We start from the raw sequence: 14,936 nt of genomic DNA on the forward strand, positions 1-14,936 counted from the left end.
GACCGGTGGTTGGGGACCCCTGGAATACACCACTGAAACTAATCCAAGGAGAGAAGTAAAATTAAGGAGAAACTTCCTAACAGTGAGAACAATTGACCGGTGCCGCCAGAAGTTGTGGGTGCCCCATTCTTGGAGGCTTTCAAGAAGGGACTGGACGGCCCCTTGCCTGAAATGGTATAGGATCTCCTGCTCAAACGGGGGCAGGAGGGTTGGACTAGAAGATCTCCAGAGTCTCTTCCAACTCTGTTATTCTATGTTCTAAATGGTGAAGTGTTACTATTGCCATTTCTCCTCTCTCATCATGTGCACATTGAATCTGACCGTGGCCTCATTCTCTAGGACATGCAGCCTTTTGGCAGCCAGAGGAGGTACCTGGAATTTCATTTTAAAACATCTTCTCAGGGCACCTACAACCTCTTTTTCCAAATTCCAGGTGTGTGGACCAGGGCAAAAGGCTGCCTGCCCCTGACCTCTTCTGACCAGGGCCATTAAATCCCATTAAAGCTGCCACCTTTCACAAAACAGGAAGAGGCACTTGAGAGAGGATGGCACGGAGAGCTACATGTTTGAGTGTGACGAAGATTAAAATTGGAAACAAGCAGACTCGACGAAGAATACTGTTGTGGTTGTGGTTTCCACATACGCTCATAAGCGCAATATTGTTTCTGCATGTCAAAATACCAGTCCAAATTGCAGCGTGACTTTGGTTTCATACTCCAAGCATTGGGCTGTATCTCTACGTAAATGCTATTCCACCGCAAGGGAACCAGAGCCAATCCTTAGTGCAGAAAAGGAATAATGAAAGATATACTAACAAAATTGAAAGCATTAACACGAAGGAGCAAAGGCGAGAGCTAAAACCATCCTTGCTTTCTCTGCCTCCATGCACTGCTCTGCACATGTCCTTTTGTTCTTTATCCCTTTCGTTGGTTTCTTGAAGATCTCATCAGTCCATTCAACCAGGGTTTGCCCAGTCTTGCCCTTCTTCTCCACCCGTTCAGTCTTCCTTCATCAATTGGCTTTACATTTCAGTCCCCATTCAGTCCTCCCGAATGTTCATAAAGGGGGTTTCACTATCTTAATTCCTTAATTCTTTGGAAGGTTCTGCCACGTAAAATAAAATTTACCGTAGACCTTAAACCCAACCCACTTCACGGCATAGGTTGTTGGGGAGGAAAAGAAGAGGGTGTGTTATGATCCTACCTTGAATTATGCAACATTTATATCATATCCTGATATAAATATTGGGATAAATAAATATCTGTGGGGTGAAAATACAAGAGGGAAATTAAACAGTATTACAGTGGTACCTCGGTCAACATTAATTGGTTCCTTCCATGTGTTTTCCTTGTTTATTTCTCTGTCCCAATGAAAAGAAGGATTGGGGTGAGATGATAGCAGTATTCCAGTATTTGGGGCACTACCACAAAGAAGAGGGGGTCAACTTATTCTCCAAAGCACCAGAGAGCAAGACAAGAAACAACGGAGGGAAACTAATCAAGGAGAGAAGCAACCTGGAATTAAGGAGAAACTCCCTAATAGTGAGGACAATTAACCAGTGGAACAGTTTCCCTTCAAAAGTTATGGGTGCTTTTTAGGAAGAAACTGGACAATCACTTGTCTGAAATGGTGTAGTATCTCCTGATTGAATAGCAGGCTGGACTAGATGACCCCCAAGGTCCCTTCCAACTCTATTCTGATTCTGATGTTCATGGAATTCAATTCAAGCCCAGTGGAAAGGTTGAGATTTCAAAGATGTTATAGGACACCCAAAGCTGAGTTGTGCCTTGACAATGGTGGTCCCCCCCCGCATTTCCTGTAAGAAAAGCCACCCCTGCTGTGTTTAATGCTCTGCCAAAATCTGGCTTTCTATGTTCCATTCCTCCTCTGTAAAGGAGATACTTTCTTCCTTCTACCATATTCTCAATCTCTTGAGAACTTCTTTCCATTATTTTCCAATGAGCTTGTTTTACTGTTGTGAAGCAGTGCAGCTCTGCAAACATCCGGGCTCCCTTCTCTTGGGAAGAAATCACACCCAAATGCCCAGTTCCTTCCTCACTCTTTACTTCATTGATACACAAGAAGCTCAGGAACAGGAATGGGGAAAAAGGGGAAGAAATACATTTTGTTTCATGCTTGGAATAAAATAGTCCTGCTAGAAAATGTGCATCGGTGGAACTTCAGATGCTCTGAGCCTTCGTTCCTAGGGAACAAAGGTAACTCAAAACAAATCTCTCGTTCTTTGATGTAAAGATACTGTTGTGGCCTGTTGGCTGCCATCCCCTCCAGCAGCCGACTCAGAGGAGGAGGAGGTGTGGGAGTCAGGATCAGCATCAAGGCAACCCGAGAGCTCCAAGGGGGAAGAGGGAGTGGAGCTGGCAGAGAGAGAGAAACTGAGGTGCAGCCTGAGCCGTCCATCAGCCCTCAGATGGAGAGTCAACAGCCCCAGGTCTGGAAGTGGCTGATGAGGAAGAGGAGGAACAGCTGAATACAGTGCCTGATGTACAGAAGGCAGAGGAGAGGAGAGCAGTGGAAATTTATGGGCCGGTCCTTGGGACAGAAGAGCCACCGCTGCTAGTGAGGCCCTACCCTAGCTGTGGGGATAAAAGGCAGGGGGACGGAGATGAATAGGTGTGGCAGACAACCGTTCATCTTCTGGCCGGACGGCCTTGTTAGCCTGCATTGAGAGAGAAACTTTTGGCTGGGGCTGCTGGGGCTCCTAATAAAGGCTACAACTACAGAGGGTTTGTCGTGTTTGGGGAGCTGGGTCAGAAGAGATACGCTCCCATCCTGGCCACCTGCACATTCCCCAGCTATCAGGGAGAGGATTACCTGCCTGCTGCAGACACAGAGAATCCATTCCTACAGTTGGAGAAAGTCACCTGCTGAGCAAGCTGAGGGATGTGTCGGGTTATAAGGTGAACGTGACCCAGTTGCTGAGACTTCTGTATTCCAATTCCACGCCTTTTCATCAAATCTTGCAAAGGGAACTGTTCTTCTTTTGGTTGGTGTTGGCGGCCAAGCCCTCGACACTTCGATGTTCAGCCTAGCATCCACTACTCTTCACCCACTACAGCATGCTACTCATTAGTGGGCTTACAGAAAATGTGGCTACAATTATTATTTAAAAGAAAAAACTAAACTAAACTTAGTAACGATAGGTGGAAAAAGGGTCCCCATTTCTGTTTAATTGAATGAAGAGCCTTGGTGGTTCAGAGGTGGTTCAGGATTCTGCCCACAGTCTGGAGTTTGATCCTGACCGGCTCAAGGTTGACTCTGTGTTCCATCCTTCTGAGACCGGTCAAACGAGGACCCAGATTGTTAGGGGCACTATGGAGCAGTATATAAGTCTAAGTGCTATTGTTATAGTGCTACACCATTTCAAGTTTATCCCCTTCTCCCTGCAATATCTCCCGGTTTGATTCTTTGCCGGATTTAATTCATGGTGGACAATATTTTTGTAGCTGCCCTGTGCGTTGTGGCAGAGCTGAAGAAGCTTCTTGGATGAGAAGCGAAACATCTTCAAAGAAAAAAACAAAGTCCAGTTGCCTCCTTAAAAAACCACCTTTGGGACAACTATGACCTGGATGACTGAGAATCTCTACAGACTTTTAGCCACCAACATGACTATCGTTTTCACCCCAATTTTGGGCCGCTGGGATAATATTAGTAATTTTAAGGAATGAATTGATTACTCCATCGCTCTGGAAAACTTAAGGCATCATTGTTGGCTCCTTTTTAGCCCCGACTCTAAATTCTAAGTGCTATTGCTATTAATTCTTGCTCCCTAGTTTCACATAGGATTTGAAAGCGATTTGCTTGGTCAATTTTTCTGTGGGCGTGGTGATAATTAGCACTCTGGATGGATTACTGTATATTTTTACTAGCTCTATACCCATGCTTTGCTACGAAATTATGTGGTTGGGCTTAGTTTTTGGGGAGGAAAATAAGGGGGGGAAATTGTGCCTCTGCCTACCAGCATCCATCAATATTCATCTGGATAGCGTCCTGTCAGTGTGTGAGAGTTGAGGGCTGTTTGGAAACTGAAACAGTATTTGCTGTGTGAGCAAGAAGGAGACAGCAAGGAGCCTGGGTGTGGCTTAGCTCAACTGTTCTGTACTAAAGCTACTTGGTGCTCTGAAACTAAAACTGCTTTCCTCTGCTTGTATTTTGCATTTGGAAGAGATTTCTTTTCAGGTGGGGAGGGGGAGTAGAACTCCTTAGCATCAGAGCGTGTTAATAATAATAATATAGGAAATACGAATGCTCTGATGGTCATTTCGAAAAATCCTTTGTTAGTGAGCACCTAGAAGCCAAGAGGAACCTACGTGCCAAATTTCAAGTTTGTAGGCTTTATGGTTCTGGAGATCTTGTGATGATGCATGAGTGGTATATTGCTTTTATCGGTCCTAAGATGAAAAATGAGAAAACGATTTTTGTGTTTTGTTCCTACTTCTCTGTGTGATGCATCCTTGAAATAAAACACCCAGATTTGTCCACAACTTAAGATAAAAGTTTAGGATGTTTGTTCTGAGATCCAAATGCTTGAGAAGCCAGGATTCATAGTTTTAAATGTTTCATGCATGTAATATTCTGTGATTCAAATTCTTTCCTGTGGAAAATATGTCTTTGGAGCTTCTGGCCCCCAGTCCCAACAAAGAGCCAGTTTGGCCTGGTGGTAAAGGAAACAGGCTAGAAACCAGGAGACAGTGACTTCTAGTTCTTGCGCATGAAATCTGGCTGGGTGACTTTGAGCCAATCATTCTTTTTCAACCCAGCCGACTTCGCAAGGTGTTGTTGTGTGGAAAATAGGAGAGGGAAGGAGTATTAGGTATGTTTGATGCCTTGAGTTATATATTAAAAATAATAATAAACTTTTAAAAAATCATTAACAAAGTTACACTAAATTTTTGAAATGAGCTAAGGTACCTTGAAACGTATCATGGTATTTCCACCTCTTTATTCGATCCGAATTCTTCTCTCCTTTCCAGAGATATTAATAAAATTATGTTTGTCTTTGACCGTTGTGATGCAGTTGTGTCGAAGGGCATCAGTGGTGGGATTCAATTTTTTTTTTTTACTACGGGTTCTGTGGGTGTGGCTTGGTGGGCGTGGCAGGGGAAAGTTACTGCAAAATCCCCATTTCCCTCCCCACCCCACTAACCTGCTTTCCAGCTCCGTTCTCCTGTGCAGGGCAACCAAAGGAGACTCAGCTGACTCAATGGGAGGCAGAGAAGAGATGGGGTTGGCGGGGCCAGTCAGAGGCGGGATTTGCCGGTCCTCCGAATGACTCAATATTTCCACTACTGGTTCTCCAGAACTGGCTGAAGACCACCTCTGAAGGGCATGTGTCACGAGAGCCCTGCTGTGGCAGAACAGAGTTAAAACCGAATAGACATTTTGAATCCCAGTCTAAGAAGACATCCTGAGTTATTCAGAGCACGAATTCTAGCGGTGAAGCAGACTTTAAGAGTTCAGAAATTATCTATCCAGACAGCTTCTTGGCCATCCTGCATGGTTCATTGGTGGTTTGCTGTATCTTGGGATTGCAGAAAGTTGAGCTACTTGAATTAAGTAATTCCGTGCTTCTCAACCTTGGCCTTTTAAAGATGTTTGGGCTTCAACTCCCAGAATTCCCCAGCCAGCTGAGCAAGACATCTTAAACTCGCCACCAAGGCTGAGCAACACTTGAAGTAAGTGAATAAAACAAATGAAATAAATCACGAATAAGCTTTCTATCTGAGCACAGTCTTTGTTCTTTGAACTATTTGCTCCCTCAACCTAATCTCTGGCTAAAAGTCTGTAGAGATTCTCCGTCATCCTGATCACACTTGTCCCAAAGGTGCTTTTTTTCAGGAGGCCACTGGACTTCCTTTTGTTGTTGTTTTTGAAGACGTTTCGCTTCTCATCCAATAAGTTCCTTCAGATCTAACTGAATGGTGGGGAATGGAAGGATTTATACTCCTTGCAGACAGCTGGTCATTTGCATCCTTTTAGAGGGTCATTGAGGCCACTTGGAGGTTTATCTGTGTTCTCAGGGTCACCTGAGTGGTGTTCCTGGTTCCTGTAGTATGCTATTTTTTCTCTCTGGAAATCCCTTTCTATTCCCATATCATTCCAAGGGTGTTCATCCCATCCTCCATCCCTGTCAGAGCCAAAAAAAAGCTTCTTGGATAAGAAGCAAAACGTCTCCAAAAGAAAGAAAAAACAAGACAGTCCAATTGCCTCCTGAAAAAAAGCACCTTTGGGACTAATTTCCAGCTGTTTGAAAATGGGGGAGGGGGAGGCGAGAAAGCACCCACCTTTCTCTCCTCGGAAAACATGCTAGGAGAGATGTGACGAAGGATTGGCTTTATTTTGACCGTGATCTTGCTAAGGATGCCTTCAATTGGGTGCCTCGAATGGGGCACCGCATGTTTAAAAGAGAAATAAAAATGGCAAAAGTCCTGTCGAAGCCCCAAGAAGGGAAGCGCCTGGCTTTAACCTGCAAGATAAAAGAAAGACCCCCCCACACACACCCGGGTTATTCTGCCTGGATGCCCTCAGGAGTAATGAGCCGGTGCCAGCTCTCCTCCTCTGTGCTGGGAAGGAGGGGAAAGACGTGCCTGCAAATAAGCCCATGTCACAACATCATGAGATCGTCTCCAGTCATTGCGGCCACCACGTGCATTAGTCACGGAGCACATTCTCTCTGTGGCAGAAGAAGGCCTTTTTTGTCTATGGGCCCCCGAGGCGCTTCGGAGCAGGAACTGCACATGACTTACCTAAGGGCAGGACGGAAGAGAGAGAGAGAGAGAGAGAGAGAGAGAGAGAGAGAGAGGAGGGAGGGAGGGAGGGAGGGAGGGAGGGCATTCCTCTCTCTGGCTCTGCTTGCTCTCACGCTCTCCTCCTTCCTTTCCTCTCCTTCCTTTTCACATCTGGTGAGATGTTCCTCTTTTTCCTCCCATGGCACCAAGAGATAGATGCCTCTCTCGCTTCTCCGGTGGCCTAGAGGTTGAGCTCTTGCCTCACAATCAGGAGGCTGTGAGTTCGATCCTAGGTAGATGCTAATATTTGAAATAGATTCTCCCGCTCGAGCGGGGTGGGGTGGGGTTTGGACTAGATGACCTCCAAGGTCCCAAGTCTATTATTCTATGATCTAGATGAAGAGGATTTTCAGGTGGCATCTAAGAGAATCTCCATAAACGCTTAATGAGAACTAAAATGAACTGCTTAAAGATCAGCTGGAGATGTGTCAGCCTCAAAGGAAGAAAACGATGAACCTTCTGTACATATTTGTCTTAATTTCTGGATCGTTTATTCACAGGATTGCTTTTATAGTCAGAGTTGTTTACACGTTGCTTTCCTCTAAAGGGCTCAAGGCAGTACATGTGGGGAGTGCATGTTAGCTTTCATTTTATTTTGGGCACAACTACCCTGTGAAGTAGGCAAGCTGTTCTGCTGATCGATTGTCCTCATAGTTTCTCCTCAAATCTAGGTTTCTTGATTAGTTTCCACCCATTGTTTCTTGCCCTGCCCTCTGATGCTTTGGAAAATAAGTTGACCCCGCTCTTCTTTGTGGCAGCCTCTCAAATACTGGAAGACTCCTATCCTGTCCCCGCTAGTCCTTCTTTTCCCTAGACGAGGCAAACCCAAATCCTGCAATTGTCAACTACTTGTTGGGGGTGCAGAAGAAAATTTTTCTTCTCCTTCACCTTCCTGTTTTTCATTTTTGCTGTGCAACTTGAGAAGAAAAAAACCCTGGCTCTCCAAGCCGGATCGAATCCATTTAGTGCAGAAACGACTTTCCGAAGGCCACGGGGGCATTTATCACAAATAATAAACCACTGGAGAAATTGGCATGCATTGAGCGTTGGCATTCAGGGTGAATTGTGAGGAGCTGTGGCATTTTCCCCCCCACACCCTTTGGAGTCTGCCAGTCGTCTTCTCTTCCTATTGATGAGGAAAAATTTCCGTGCATTTTCAACTTCTTTGCTGTGTTTGCAGCAGGACACAAAAACCACAGTAAAACATGTGTTTTGCGTGTGGATTCAGTGATGGCCTCACCCGCCAAATGGTTGTGAGTTAGAAGGACTTACTTCAAGACTTGTGAGGATGGGCTTTAATTGTTCTTTGTCATCATAAATCTATAAATTTCAAGATACTATCAACATCTTTGGTGGTTTTATTCTGCAGTCTTAACCTAAATTCAAGTATATGTTTAATTTGACTCCCCTGTTTTTCCTGATGTTAACCAGAACTTTCAAATACTTTTGGGAGAAGGACCATAAAACGAATCTGCAGTAGCTCACCGAAAACCCTCTTTCATTTCACCCTATTTGAATTGCCACTGTCAGAGAAAGGGCCTCTCGGAAAACAGCTGGGGTTTCTGCCTTAATCCAGATTATGTATTTATTTGCTGTTTGTTGATTTATTTATGGCTTTCGTGTATGAAGCCGCCCCTTAAATTGAAGCTGGAGAACCCAGCCCTGCCTTCTGGGCCTGTTTGGCAGAGAGGAAACAGTTTAGAAATAATGTACCTCTTTTATTTTACATAAGAACCGTTTTGGGTTTCTGGCATCTGTTTCTACATTGAAACTAAACAGAAAGAGGGGAGGAATTCTAAATGGCAGAGGACAAGTTGATATTTTCCTCTGTTTTTATTTATTAAGAAATATCCTTAAAACAGAATATTCTTTTGGCTGAATGAGAGTATTGGAATAAAGATTTGTGGATAGAAATGGGGACATTATTTTTGTCTTCCAAAATGCCTCTTGTATTCAACTTCCAACTGTGGCTTCCTTAACTCTGAGCCAGTAGTATCTGTGACATTTCTATCCCTTTTTAATAATAGGGGGTGGATAGGAATCCCTTCAGGTCATCACAACTGTAAGAGTTTGTTCTCTAACTTTCCCCCCTTTGATCTGGAATTGGATTATTTAGTGGCAGGTTCTCAGAAACTAGTTGAGGTGTATCATAGAGTCTATTGCCAAGAAAAGGAAGGGTCTCCAGAATCCCCGATGGCAATCCTTCCTTAAGGATGAGAATTGAAGAATGATTTTCCTACCAGACTTATTAGGTGGGCTGAAATGACTGGGAGGTGATACAAATGTGTGTTCCACAATTTGTATCCTAGCCTTTTTTGTCTGATTTTCTGGGTCAGCAAATATTTGGTCTACCTTGAGGGTTAGACCATTCCAACTTGTCTGAATTCCAGAATGTAAATTCAAATAGTAGATAGATTAAAAAATGGGACCTCTGTCTTTAACGTGGAAAAATACCACAGGTTTTTTTTTTTAATTTATTTTTGCTTTCAAAAATTAGAAGAGTATGAAAATTGCCGAAAGTTTAAAAGAGGAAGAAGAATTTTTAAGTTCTTTTTAAGGCCATTACTTGGTTCTTTGAAGTTCTTTTTAAGGCCGTTACTTGGTTTTTGTTTTGAAACAGAAGTCAATGAAATTTGCAGAAAAAAATAGAGCATGTTGTGTCAAAGCTCTGTGGCAAATTTCAAATAGGTAAGTGGAGAGATTTTTATGCAGACTAATGGATTAGCAAGGAATAATTGGCCTTTTTCCTAAATGCATTAAAGTCAAATTGTTGGAGATAGAAGTGAGAAGTGAAAAAGTAAATCTCTCCTTTGAGAAATGTAATACTTAAATCATTTGAGTATATGAGACAACTAGCGTCTTTTCTGAGATTGGGAGACAGGATAAAGTTGAGAATATTAGGAGAGACTGAGAAAAAGTTGTATCTGAGAATATTTCTCCCCTAATAAACAGGAAAAATTATACTCATTTATTCTTTTTAGAGAGCAAATTTATCCTATCTTGCGATTACTACAAACTGTTTTCATACCAGTGGTGGGATTCAATTTTTTTTACTACTGGTTCTGTGGGCGTGGCTTGGTGGGCGTGGCCAGGGAAGGATACTGCAAAATCCCCATTCCCTCCCCACCCCACTAACCTGCTTTCCAGCTCCATTCTCCTGTGCAGGGCAACCAAAGAAGACCCAGCCGACTCAATGGGAGGCAGAGAAGAGATGGGGTTGGCGGGGCCAGTCAGAGGCGGGATTTGCCGGTCCTCCGAATGACTCAATATTTCCACTACTGGTTCTGCAGAACCGGTCAGAGCCTGCTGAATATCACCTCTGTTTCATACGCTTTGCTCATAAGTACTTTATATAAACAAATATATTAATGTTGCTTTGGCTCTAGTGTAGACCTTACCAGAAAGAATGTTTTTTCCATATAAAGATTATTTGCCTAGTGTTTGAAGATCCAGGACTTGTAACACAGATAGTCCTAGACTTAAAATAGTTCATTTAGTGACCGCTTAAAGTTACAACGGCACTGAAAAAAGTGACTTATGACTGTGTTTCATATTTATGATCATTGCAGCAGTGGTGGGATTCAAAAAAATTTACTACCGGTTCTGTGGCCGTGGCTTGGTGGATGTGGCAGGGGAAAGATACTGCAAAATCCCCATTCCCTCCCCCCCCACTAACCTGCTTTCCAGCTCTGTTCTCCTGTGCAGGGCAACCAAAGGAGACCCAGCCAATCAGCTGGGATTCAATGGGAGGCAGAGAATAGATGGGGTTGACGGGGCCAGTCAGAGGCGGGATTGGCCGGTTCTCCAAACTACTCAAATTTCTGCTACCGGAAATTCTCCAGAACTGGTCAGAACCGGCTGAATACCACCTCTGCATTGCAGCATCCCTATGGTCACGTGATCGGATGCTTGGCAACTGACTCGTATTTATGACGGTTGCAATGTCCCGGAGGTCATGTAATCACCACTTGTGACCTGACAAGCAAAATCAATGGGGAAGCTGGTGTCAGGATTCCAGCAATTGCCCTAATTAAATCATGATTCTTGAGCCAAACTTCAAAAAACTTCAAAGGATTCATTAGAGGCAACATACTGGCGCTGCCCTGTAGGAAGCCAACTCTGGCATACATCATTTACAGTCCCCTGTGACCCTGTTCCTTCCCTCACTCCCCTCTGGGTGTCTCATAAACCAGATTCTCCAATTGAGCACCTTCACAGGCTCATCACGTTCCATCATTCACGTTCTCCAATTAAATATATTCACGGGCAAAAGCTCTGGTAGTTTAGTTACAATCTTTTAAAGATAAAGAGTTGGAATGTACTTTCACTTCCAAACTACTGCACTGCTCTTCCAGATTTCTCTCCCCCCCGTTTTTTATGGCAGCTACTAAAACAGGCATAGGAATGTTTTATGAATTGATAGCCAGATTCACTTAACAACCAGGTTACTAATTTAAGAACTCCGGTGATTCACTTAACAGTTGTGGCACAGAAGGTCATAAAACGGGCAAAATTCACTTAACAAATGTTTCATGTAGCAACCAAAATTTTGTGCTCAGTTGTGGCCCTAAGTCAAGGACTCCTGGTAGCCACGGTAGTATTTTGTGTAAAAGAAGGAGTTTCAGGGTACTTTAAAAACTGCCACATTTCTGCAAGAATCCACACCCAAACCCTTGTCCAATAAAACAAACAATAACCAAAGGGAACAGAAACCTTTTAATGAGTCTTACGAATCCCTGGTTAAAAGGCTACTGCAAACTAATTAACTTTGATAAGCAAAAACCTCGCCAAAACTGTGCGAGGCTGCCAAGAATCACAGATAAGGTTACCTAGAAATATTTACAACACAAGAGTCTTCAAATACCGGAGGAAGAAGGCGGAGCCTCCTTCCTGACGGACCGTAGATCGCGACTCTCAGTGGCTATGGTCCATGCTCTTTCGTTGGAGAGCCCCAGTCATTACGATTAGGGGCTGAAGCTGCCTTGGAGGGGCGGCGGAGTAAGTGGAAGCCGCAAGCCAGGTTGAGGGGAGTCGCATCTCCCCCCCTGGGCTTGGTCTTTTCCCCCTCGAAGACGACTGCAGCGGTGGTTTAAAATGGCCACCCCGAAGAGGAGGACTCAGCTGGATTAAGATTTGTGCAGGAGGGAAGAAAGAGGTGGATAACATCTGAACCGGGACAACTGGGCAATACAACTAAACAAAAGTACCCCGGGATTAAGGTAACATGGAATTTTTAAGAAAAGAAAAATGATCAGCAAAATTACAAAGGGACGGGGGGGAAAAAGAAAATATTTTTGACAGCTAAGCGGGGCTTTGAACCGGGAAAGGAAGAAGCTGGAACTAAAGATTTAACTAAATTGGACTAAAATATTTTGGGAATAAACAGGCATAAAATAAAGCTGGACTTAAGATTGTCAAAAAATAATAATAATAAAGTTCACAAATTGGAGATTGGACTGTGCTGGAATATTGAGGTTCGAAAAACCCTAAATAAAAAAAATAGGGGAAAAAGGTGAAGACTTTGTATAATGGAAAGTGCCACCTTTTGACAAAAACTTGATCTCAAATAAAAGGGAAAGCATCCTGTTTCTGAATGAACTTGTGTGGATATAACATTAAAGAAATATTGAAACAAAGTAAGAATCTTAGAAAGTGAAAGCAGAACCAGAATAAAGAAAAAAGCAAGGAAAGACTGACTGTGGGATTGACTGGTGTTTTTGGTATAGACCCTCGGCTGGAATAACTGAGAACTTTAGAAAATTGAAAGAAGAAAGAAGGAAAGTAAAAGTGGTTTTTTTGTGGACTTTAACAATCATAAAATATAAGAGTGTGTAATGATGATATCTCTTCGGGAATTAAAAATGGAACTTAAAAATATGAGAGAATTACGACAGGAAAGAGGCGAATCACTTTGCTCTGTGTTAGAAAAAATGGAAATGGCGATTGAAGAACAAGAAGAAAGAGCTTCAAAGGAGGAGGAGTCGATTCAAGGAGAAGACATTTTAAATAGACAATTAACACAAAGAACACCACAAAGAAGTGGGGAAAGAAGGAAGGTTAAAAAGTTGAGATTTAAGAAGGCAGTCAAAAGGGGGAATACCTGTGAAATCAGGAAAGGCAGAATGACTCAGCAGAAAAGGGGAAAGGAAGATATTAAGAAAGAGAGGGATATAAACTGGAATGAGAAAAGATATGGGGAAAAGAGGGGGAGGAGAAGCAGTAAGAAACAGGTGCATGAAATAAAGAAATACGGAAATAGTAAAATGTTGAAAAGAAATTGTTTTTTCAGAGATAATGGTTGATGAATTAAAAAGGGGATTCTGCAGGGTGACAAGGGGTAATAATATTTCTGCAATTAAAAATATTTAGAAAATAGGGTTATATAGATACTGATAACTCTTATTAAAAATCAAGCGGGGAAAATATGCTGCGGAATCCAAATGAAAAGATGTAATGGTTATTATTGTAACTTCTTAAAAATAATGGTTTATTGGGAATCAAGATGAGGGAATAAAGGTATATTTTAATCATTGAGGTGTCACACTCAAAACAGTAAAAGGGGGAAACCTATACTTGTTTTGTTTTTTTTAGTGTTAAAATTTGTATTAATCTAGAATTTATAAAAAGAATGTGTAATGGAAAGGGAATATGACAGACTAAAGAACCAATTAATATTAATAAGTTAAATTAATAAGTTAATATAGACTATTAAAAGCAAGGAGAGACATTGGTAACTTTTTTATTATTATCATTATTATTATTAGGCAAACACATATTGTTTATCTTTATTTTTAAAATAAATATTAAAGGATTATATTTGAAATAATTGAAATGAAACAAAAAGATATTTCGATTGAGATTAATGAAAGAGGCTAGAATTAATGTGTTTGTTTCTCTCCTTACTGAAAATTTGGAATGGAAAAGGTAATAATATAATTAAGTATGCATATATGAATGTATAATTGCTGTCATATTTGTATGTAAAGGTGATGACCCGGAAATATGTTGTCCACTAAAAAGAGATTTTTGTTTTTAATGTGAAAAACTGAATAAAATTTGTTTTAAAAAAAAGAGTCTTCAAATACCAACTAAGATACTGCAATGTCCATGAGGCTGAGTTTCAAAACGTCTTTGCTTCCTGCAAAGAACGTCCAATTCACAGCTGACTTTTATATTCTTGAAGGAGGGGCCATTACCTTGCAGCCTTACTCCCGAGTCACCCATGCTGCTGCAGGTGCTATTTCCTGTGAGCAATCCTGCGCACACTTGGCACAGGCTCCTCGGGAACCTCCTCATCATTGCTGCCAGCCCCCACAATCTCTGAAGGCAGCAGTCCACTCCCTAATGGTCCTGGCCCCTCATCTGAGTCCTCGCTCTCCTCAGCCGTCCGCACCTGCTGCCAGCTAACCACAACACCTATTTATCTGGTACTTGTAGCATCTGATACATCTTCCGTTGTCCTACTTTTGGAAGTGAATGGGATGAAATATCCTCTCCCACATTATCAGGATATGTCTTGTCGTTATGTTTAAAACTTTTCTTTAGCCAAACCAAAAAAAAACCCCCAACAACCTCCTATCTTCAATTTTAGTGTAATTTGATTTGATCATGTGTTAGTGTTCTCCCACCCACTTTCCTTTTTGGATGGGTTTTTGTTTTCATTTCTGTAAGCCATTTCAACTGTTGTGGTGGCTGGTTTGAAGACTACGAAGAGGAGGGCTACGAAGTAACCTGGTTTGTATATAAACAAAAATAATGTAGACAGGGGTCTCCAACCTTGGCAACTTTAAGATTTGTGGACTTCAACTCCCTGAGGAATTCTGGGAGTCGAAGTCCATAAGTCTTAAAAGTTGCCAAGGTTGGAGACCCCTGGTTTAGACAGTATATTGCGACGAACAGGTTCCCATTAATACTTGTCCTCTTTTTTCTCTTTGGCATAATTCTATGGATATAGAAACATCCCTTTGTTCGTATTGTTAATGTAAAAGATTTCATGAACTATAAAAATCTAATGATGAATTCATGAGTGCATAAGAATATAAACTTATTTCTGTGGGTTACATGATTTGGAAAGAGCGGGTTTAAATCAGAGTGGAGTAAAGTTTTGAGTGGAGGTTATAAAGGATATGC

The 14,936-nt window shown here is 42.2% G+C and overlaps 1 protein-coding gene and 1 long non-coding RNA gene across 4 annotated transcripts in view; one reads left to right on the forward strand and one right to left on the reverse strand.

The window, feature by feature from the left end:
* LMF1 (lipase maturation factor 1) overlaps positions 1-14,936 on the forward strand; it is a 189,246-nt gene that overhangs the window by 92,461 nt on the left and 81,849 nt on the right. The window lies entirely within an intron of this gene.
* Positions 3,951-14,936, reverse strand: part of LOC148129639 (uncharacterized) — a 57,135-nt gene continuing 46,149 nt past the window's right edge. The window contains exon 2 of the long non-coding RNA XR_015750853.1: positions 3,951-4,119. This is a non-coding gene — a long non-coding RNA (uncharacterized LOC148129639). The remainder of the gene's footprint in view (positions 4,120-14,936) is intronic.

This window comes from Notechis scutatus, chromosome 12 (genome assembly GCF_049901735.1).
Source record: "Notechis scutatus isolate UNSWTSFEM ecotype Mainland chromosome 12, rNotScu1.2, whole genome shotgun sequence".
Taxonomy (NCBI): domain Eukaryota; kingdom Metazoa; phylum Chordata; class Lepidosauria; order Squamata; family Elapidae; genus Notechis; species Notechis scutatus.